The sequence below is a fragment of the Myotis myotis genome, unplaced genomic scaffold (genome assembly GCF_014108235.1).
Source record: "Myotis myotis isolate mMyoMyo1 unplaced genomic scaffold, mMyoMyo1.p scaffold_m19_p_11, whole genome shotgun sequence".
In the NCBI taxonomy this organism is placed as follows: Eukaryota; Metazoa; Chordata; class Mammalia; order Chiroptera; family Vespertilionidae; genus Myotis; species Myotis myotis.
Window position 1 is genome coordinate 77196214 of NW_023416315.1, and position 8593 is coordinate 77204806.

Consider the following 8593-nt stretch of genomic DNA (forward strand, 5'->3'; position numbering starts at 1 on the left):
GCATGAGGCAATGGATGCAATTTTATCTTTTTTCTGTAGGGTTATACAGTTACCCCAAAGTTGCTTTATTAACACATCTTTGGCCCCTTTGATGTGGTATATTGAATCTAACTGTAACATAGTGTAATTGAATTGAATATAAATGAATAAGGTATGATTAATTTGGTCTGTTTCTGAATTTTCTGTTTTTGGTTCACTGTTCTCTCTATTCATACAACAACATCACACTTCTGTAATCATAGAAACTATAATGCTTGACTCTTGGCAGAGCTAGTACTTCCTCCTTGTTCTTTTGCTTCATGGGGTGAATATATTTCTTTTTTCTTCATCCAAATGAACTTTATAATCCAATTTTAACTTTATAATCCACTATTTTTCACCTGCATGAAAAAATGGTGATAACAAAAATCTTAACTTTACAGTTATCTACACTAATAAAAGAGAAAGATGCAAAATAACCATCACTCCGCCACTCCGCTACACCCACCAGCCAATCAGGAGCAAGTATGCAAATTAACCCAACTAAGATGGTGGCGGCCATGGAGTTGGAGCTAGCAGGAGGCTTGGGTTGCCCCTGGAGATGGAGGAAGCCAAGCTTTCCGCCTGCCCTGGCCAGCCCTGGGCTCCATTCAAGGCTACAAAGTTTCAATTATAGAAGATAAATAAATCCCAGATACCTGCTTCCAGCCCATCCTGGCCTCTGTTAAGGAGGCGCTGGAAAAAAAAAAGAAAGAAAAAAAGGAGAGGCTGGGAGCTTGGGTCACCGGGAGGCATGGCCAGCCTGAAATTGGCCCTCAGCCCCTCGCCCAGGCTGGCCCCATGGGGTGAGGGTCCCTGCTGGGGGGCTTGGCCAACCTGCAAACAGCCATCAGCCCCTTACCCAGGCACCCCAGTGGGCAACCCCACCTTGAAGGGGGTGTGGCCAGCATGAAAACAGCCATCAACCCCTCGCCCATGCTGGCCAGGCACCCCAGCAGGACCCCCCACCCTGATCTGGGACACCCTTCAGGGTAAACCAGCTGGCCCCCATCTGTGCACCAGGCCTCCATCCTATATAATAAAAAGATAATATGCAAATTGACCCTAACAGCAGAATGACTGTGAATGACTGATCACTATGACACACACTGACCACCAGGGGGAAGACACTCAATGCAGAAGCTGCCCCCTGGTGGTCAGGGCGCTCTCACATGGGGAGTTCTGCTCAGCCACAAGCCAGGCTGATGGCTGCCAGCACAGCGGTGGTGGTGGGAGGCTCTCCTGCCTCCATAGCAGTACTAAGAATATCTGACTGCAGCTTAGGCTTGCTCCCCACTGGCAAGTGGACATCCCCTGAGGGCTCCCAGGCTGCCAGAAGGATCTCTGACTGCCATCTTAGGTCCAATCCCCCAGGGAGCAGGCTTAAGCAAGCAGGTAGACATCCCCTGAGGGTTCCTAGACTGTGAGAGGGCAGTGGCCAGGCTGAGGGACCCCCTGAGTGCACAATTTTTTGTGCACCAGGCCTCTAGTCCTATATAATAAAAGCCCAATATGCAAATCAACCAAATGGCAGAATGACCAGTGGAATGACCAGTTGCTATGATGTGCACTGACCACCAAGGCACAGACACTGAATGCAGGAGCTGCCCCCTGGTGGTCAGTACACTCCAATAGGGGAGAGCACTGCTCTTCCAGAAGCTGGGCTCATGGCTGGTGAGCACAGCAGTAGTGGCAGGAGCTTCCAACACCTCTGTGGCAGTGCTAAGGAGAAGCATGCAAAATGGTAAAGAGCAGTGAACAGGTAAGCGGACATCCCCCGAGGGCTCCCAGACTTAGACTGGGTGCAGGCTGTTCTGAGGGAACCCCCCCTCCAGTGCATGATTTCATGCATTGGGCCTCTAGTATAAAATAATGTTAGAGAAATATCTACTTTTTCTTCATCCTAACACTTTATAACTCATTATTTTAACTTTATAATCCACTCTTTCTCAGCTAGGGAAAAAAAGCGATGACAAAAATTTTAATTTATAGTTATATAAGATCATGTTAGATAATTATCTATTAATTCCTATGTATAAACTGCTTTAAACATGGATCAGTTTTGAATTTGGTCAAATGTCTTGACTGCACTAGGTAATTTTCTACTTCATATATTAATAAGATGTGCTGTAACAACAAATTTTGGTATGAATATTTCCAAATGAGATACATCTATAGCTTCATTTATTGGTCAAATCTCTGTTAGCCTTTAGGATCAATATCACACTTGATTCATAAAAAGAATTGAAAGATTTCTCTCAGGAATAGCTCACATAACATTGAGATGATCAGCTTTGTAGAGGTTTAAGTGAGTTCTCCTATGAAAGCACCTGGACATGGAACACTTTTGTGAGAAAACTCTGCTTTATTATTTCTTCCATATGAATAATAGACCATTACAAATTTTCAGGGAGGACAAGAATGAAGAAAAGAGGCTTGGGAATGGTCCCCACTTACCTAATTACCCTTTCCCCTTCTCATTCCCTTCCTTAAGGTCTTGTTGGTACCTGCACCTCAGAGCCTCTTGAAGGAAGATGGCTGGCCTTCAGGACAACACTCTGAGGATTGTTCTGGGGGGGAAACCTGGAAGTGGAAAAAGTGCAACAGCAAACACCATCCTTGGAAGAAGAAAATTTGTTTCTACAATTGTTCCTCACATTATTGCCAAGAGCTGTCAGAGAGCATAGGAGGTCCAGAAGGGGAGAAAGCTTTTTGTCGTGGACATCACATGGGTCTTTGACAAGGAGACATTGAAGACCACCTGTGAGGAAATTAGCAGGTGTGTCCTCTTCCTCTACCCAGGCCCCACGCCATCATCCTGGTTCTACAGCTGGGCCACTACAGGGAGGAGGAGCGATAACAATTGCATTGATCAAGACCCTCTTTGGGGAGCCAGCCATGAAGCACATGATGTCTTGTTCACTCACAAAGATGATTTGGGTGATCAGACACTGAATGACTTTTTAGCAGGAGCAGACGTAAACCTGCAAAGCATCATCAGGGAGTTTGGGAACCGCTGCTGTGTCTTCAATAACAAGCAAAGTGCAGATGAGGCTGAGAAGGAAGCTCAAGTGCAGGAGCTGGTGGAGCTGATAGAGGAAATGGTGCAGAGGAACGGAGGGGCTCACTTTTCTGATGCCATCTACAAGGATATAGGGGAGAAGCTGCACCGTGAGGCAGAGACCTTGAGGACGATCTATGAAGATCAACTAAAGAAGGAAAATAAACTAGTTGAAGAGCTATGTGCTCAGGGAAAATTATCAGAGCAATAAATGGAGGAGAGAAAAAAATCTGTATTGGAGAACTATAATGAAAAAGTTAAAAAAAATTAAGGTAGAAGCTGGAAGAAATATATTTAAAAATGTAAATGGGGTTTGGAATATAATTTCAAAAATACGGAGTATGTTTTGGAAATTACGTAAATTTTATTTTTGTTTTTTAATTTACTATGATTTATTATTATGGTTCATTGTATTTTCCAAAGATGACTACAACAATATATCCTATCCCACTCATTCTCCTTGTAATCTGAGTTTGTTATCCCTTCTGTGAATTATAGGGTTTGTCCCCTACCTTGAAATTCAATGGGCTTTGTGACTGCTTTGACAACCAGTGTGTGGTTGTGACTTCAAAAGTGAGATAGGGAAAATGCCTCTTTGCTCCCTAAGGTTTGTGGGCTGGGCACTTGGCTACCATGTGGTGAGGAAGCCCAGGTTGCTCATCGAGAGGCCATGTGAAGAGGACTTGAAGTCACTGGCCCACCCCCCTGGCTGTCTTACATCTCCAGCAGAACCAACTTGCCAGCCATGCAAGTGAGGCAACATGGAAGCAGATTCTCTAGCTGCCAACTGAGCCCCCTCAGATGAAGCTACAAAGAGCAAAGATGGGCCACCCCCACTGCATCCTGCCCAGACAGCAGATTCATGAGAAAAATAAAGTTTTATTGATTTAAACCACTAGGCTTTAGGATGGATTATTATGCATTGATAGTAACCACCAGCATCTTTCCAGCTCATTCACTACCATTAACCACAATGCTAGCAAATGGAAGAAGTTTCAGAATTGGCATAATCAGGCAATACTATAATATGAAGAAATAATAGACTCAATTTAGTGAAAATCAAATGAGAAATCCTGCATGTGTCTGAAAGGACAAAACGGGACTGATAGCTGTGTCCCTAACTCCTCTTCCAAGAAAAAGCTGCAGAATGTATCAGTTACTCAGCCTGTCCTTATATCAGCCAATGGGAATGCAAGGGAAACTAGCCCAAGGCCAAAACTATGCTAGCCACCTCCTGTCTTTGTGTAACCAGACCCTAGCCACACTCTGCTTTCGCATCACTAGCCCCCGGCCCTCACTCAACCAACCAGAATGGGCCAAATCAGTAATCTGAGTGGGCCCTCACCCCCCGACCCCAAGACCTATAAAGTCTTTGCTCTTTCAAGACTCAGGGCTCTCCTGCATCCTGCCGCTGCACTGGTAATGGAGGCAGAGGGACCAAGCTCAGCTTGAATAAAGGCTCTATGCTTTTGCATCAGACTCTGAGCTCCTTGGTGGTTCTGTTGGGGGTCTTGAAATCTGGGCATAACATGTCAAGTGAAAGCACAACTGGTGATGCACATTTTTTCAGTCCACATCTCTGAGCACCTCGTGAGTGAAGCAGCAGGCTTCTCCAGTAAGATGGTTATGTGGTCCTTGTCAGACAGGATAGTAAGAAGCCAGGAAAATTCCTGGACAAAAGGTATACAGAAACTGAGATGAGAAGATGGTCGGCTTGTAGCCAGCTTGTTAATTGCAAAATCTTATCTTCCCCAACCAAGGGCACTTGAGAGCAAATGGTTTATGTCTAGTCCCTAACCAGAGAATACATAGCTTAAATCAGTCTGGTCTGGGAAGTAGAGCACAAAGACCCAATTCATGCCATTTGTGCCAGCTAAACCCAAGGGCAGATGAAATCAAGGAAAAATAACAAAAACCACATCAAAGCCAGGTGCAACTAAGATAAAATCACACAGTAAAACAGACCAAAGAAAAATCCCAAACTCCCCTATACACTTATCTTGATGCATCAGCATATTAAAAATGAACCTGAAAAGCTGATCAGAAAAGAAAAGGATAAAAAGTCCTCAAGACAAAAACTCGCTCTAGCACAAGCCCAGGCCCTGTACCAGGCATGAACTTTTTATTTCTTTCTAAACTCTATGGGTTCCCATGAGGGACTTGCAACCCAGGGAGCAGTGGGCAGTGGGACCCAGCCTCAGCCCCTGATCCTGTCTCCAAGGCCTCCTTTTCCCTGACTTCCCAGTGAGCTGAAGCAGTCCCACCTCAGCCCTCTCCTATTGTGTCTTCTACCCTAAACTCTTCTTCTGCTTCACTGTCCCCAATTTTAATAAACATCCTCTTTCCTGCACCAAGTCAAGAACTCACAAACTATGGGCCAATCCCTGTCTGGTAACACATGGATGCTTCAAAGTTGCTAAATTCTCTTCTTGATTTTCTCTCTTTTCCTTTTTAGGTGCCATCCTAAAATGTCCCTGACTGTAACTTAAAAATCTCTACTGTGCTAAATATTTTTCATTTGCATCTATAGATCCACACTGCCCTCCTCAGCCTAGCTATTTGCCCCCTGGAGGCTGATCTATGTGGATCATATTGTTACCTAACTCAAGGGCTTCTCCACTTGGGCTGTCCTATTTCAGAAGGAGACATGGTTGTCACAGGGTACTTTTATTTACTTGTAGCAAGTTAAGGAGACAGGGGATTCATATTAAAAGCTCTGTCTCCCCAGATGGAGAGGCTTAGCCATTCTTTATACTATTAGGTCAATTAGAGATTTTTTTCTTTTTTTTTTTCTGCTGTTGGCTACACTTGTCCTGTTGAGTTCTAGTCACGCTCATCCTGTTCCCAGCTGGTCTAATAAATTTAACATTTAACAAGAGTAGCATTTAGTAAGAATGGCCCATACCTTGAGACCCTTGTCCTATCTAACAACAAGATTGGGATCTCTGACTCTCTGACTTTTGCTTGACTCCTGCCAATGGGAATTCCAAGCAGGAGATCTCTTCTGGTTAGAAAAGGAAGGCCTGGGTATTTGTTCTTGTGCCTCTCTCCCTACAAGTTAATCTCTGATGAGCTGCAACCCTAAATTGAAGATCACACCTTCTCTAAGTTGTGGGTTCCAGGTCTCATTCACCCTCTTAGGGTTAGCCTGTAATTTCCTCACTGTTGTCAGCAGTCTCCCCTGTCACTTGCATCCCCCAGACCATAGCTTGTAGGAAATCATGCACTTGACTCTCCCCCAATACCTAATCAGAGTGAGACATCTCTGCTGCTAGAATCCTGATTGAGAAATCTTTTTAAAAAAATATATTTTATTGATTTTTTACAGAGAGGAAGGGAGAAGGATAGAGAGTTAGAAACATCAGTGAAAGAGAAACATCGATCAGCTGCCTTCTGCACAGCCCCCTCTAGGGATGTGCCCGCAACCAAAGTACATGCCCGTGATCGGAATCGAACCTGGGACCCTTCAGTCCACAGGCCGACACTCTATCCACTGAGCCAAACAGGTCAGGGTGATAAATCTTAATGATAATCACTCTCTTTTGTCTTTCAGAAATGCTCTGATCTTTATTAATGTTTCTTTTAAAAATTCCCTCTAATGTTTCTGATACCAGAATATCTCTTCTGTCAGTTGAAATCTCTGTCATTGCCAAGCAAAATGTTTTGTGTTCATATCTGATGAGCCTGCTAATATACCCTCTTTGCTAAATCACATGGGAATACCAGTCAATTCCCTGAGTTATCTGTCCCCCAGCCCAGGGCACTTTTTAAGTCAGTGGATGAGGTCATGGGTCCTGGGTAGAAAAAGTTGCCCTTAATTTTAGGAATATGTGTCTTAACCTGTGTTTTCTCTTGCATGTGATTGCTTTGTTGCTATGGCATCTGAGAGAGCAGCCATCAAATGAGCCACGTGCATGCTAGTGAAGCCCCATGCTGACCGCTCAGGGCACAGCACTGAAAAAGGGGGCGCATAAGAAATTGTAGGAGCTGGTCACCATGATGAGTGTTGGTGGTATATGGGACAATGGACTTAAGTCTGGGTAGTTCTAACAGGGATGAGCTTGACCTGAAGAATTACTGATAAGTTTATCCAGTTAACAAAGAAGAAATCAACATGTAATTTAGCAAACCGAACATATAAGCCTCTTTTAGGAGAGGCAGAGCTTTGGATATTATTCCCCTGTCTCCTTTACTGGTCTCAAGTGAAAATAGAACTTTTTCTCCCACTAAGATTGTGTTCTTTGGAACCCATTGTGTTCTGCTACACTGTGTAAGGTCATGGAGAAGATGTGCCCTCCAGTTGACCTGAAGCCTGGACCAAGGCAATTGTAAGCTCACCTCAACCCTCTTTGGAATGTGCATTCAGCTTGCCTTTTCCCTTCTGAGGAGCTACCTTAAGGACACTTGAGATAGTAATGTGTTGCTGAGACCAGTTGGATATTGTATGTGACTAGGCCCAGCTAAGGCCTCTATATAAACTTTTCAGATCTGTCAGGCAGCTGCTGAGAATATTTGTCTTCGGGCCACTCAAGACAAGCCTTGTCAGTAAGTTCCCCGGCCTATTAAACTGCTATGTAACCATGTGCAGTGGTCTGCCTCTTTCTTAAGTCTGTCTCTCCCTGCCCTCCTTATGGGTATTGCTTTGAGATTATTCCTGGAAGATTTTGAACCAACATATGCTTTTATTTACTTACTTATTTACTTCTGGGATGAGTATAGTAACTAAATTTTCTTTACTTAAATTTATTTTTTCCCTTTTTATTGAATTTATTGGGGGTAACACTGGTTAACAAAATTATATAGTTTTCAGGTGCACAATTCTAAGACACATCTGTACACTCTATTGGGTGTTCACCACCCCAAGTCAGGTCTCCTTCCATCATTATGTATCCCCCATTCTCCACCTCCCCCCACATACCTTGTCATCTCACTGTTGTCCTTGTCAACAAGGACATTATTTTTTTCTTATTTTTTATTTTTTTTCTCAATTCCCCCAGCTCCCCATCCCTTGACAGATGTCAGCCTACTCTCCATCTATAAGTCTGCCTCTCAACAACATATGCTTTTAAAAGAGCAGTCTCATCTATGTTTTTAGAAAAATATAAAACATGGAGTATCTAAGTTCTCAAGATCTTTCCTCCTATTAAAAAGCATTTTGTTTTTCTAAAACTTTTCCTAAATTGGGATTTGGGATTAACAAATTTCCGTGTTGGAGAAAATCATTATCATCTCCTCCTCCACAGAGGTCTGAGATCTCAGCTCGGAGTCTAGGTCTCAGCTACTCACATACATGTTCACATTAAGGAACGATTTTGGTGCATATCAGCACAGGGCACGCAAGTGGTTGTTGGGCTTTGGTGGCAAGGTAAGTGGAGTGGCAGGACTTCAGGGCATTAGAAAATGGACAGAGTCATTATCTTGGTTGTGGTGATGGTTTCACTGGTGTGATATATGCCCAAAATACTTATTCTAATAATTTTCCCCATTTTAAATTGGATTATTTGTCTTTTCATT

General features: G+C 43.6%; 1 pseudogene; it reads left to right on the forward strand.

Moving 5' to 3' along the window:
* Positions 1-2552: 2552 nt before the first annotated feature.
* On the forward strand, positions 2553-3290 carry LOC118665819 (annotated as a pseudogene).
* The last annotated feature ends 5303 nt before the right edge of the window (positions 3291-8593 follow it).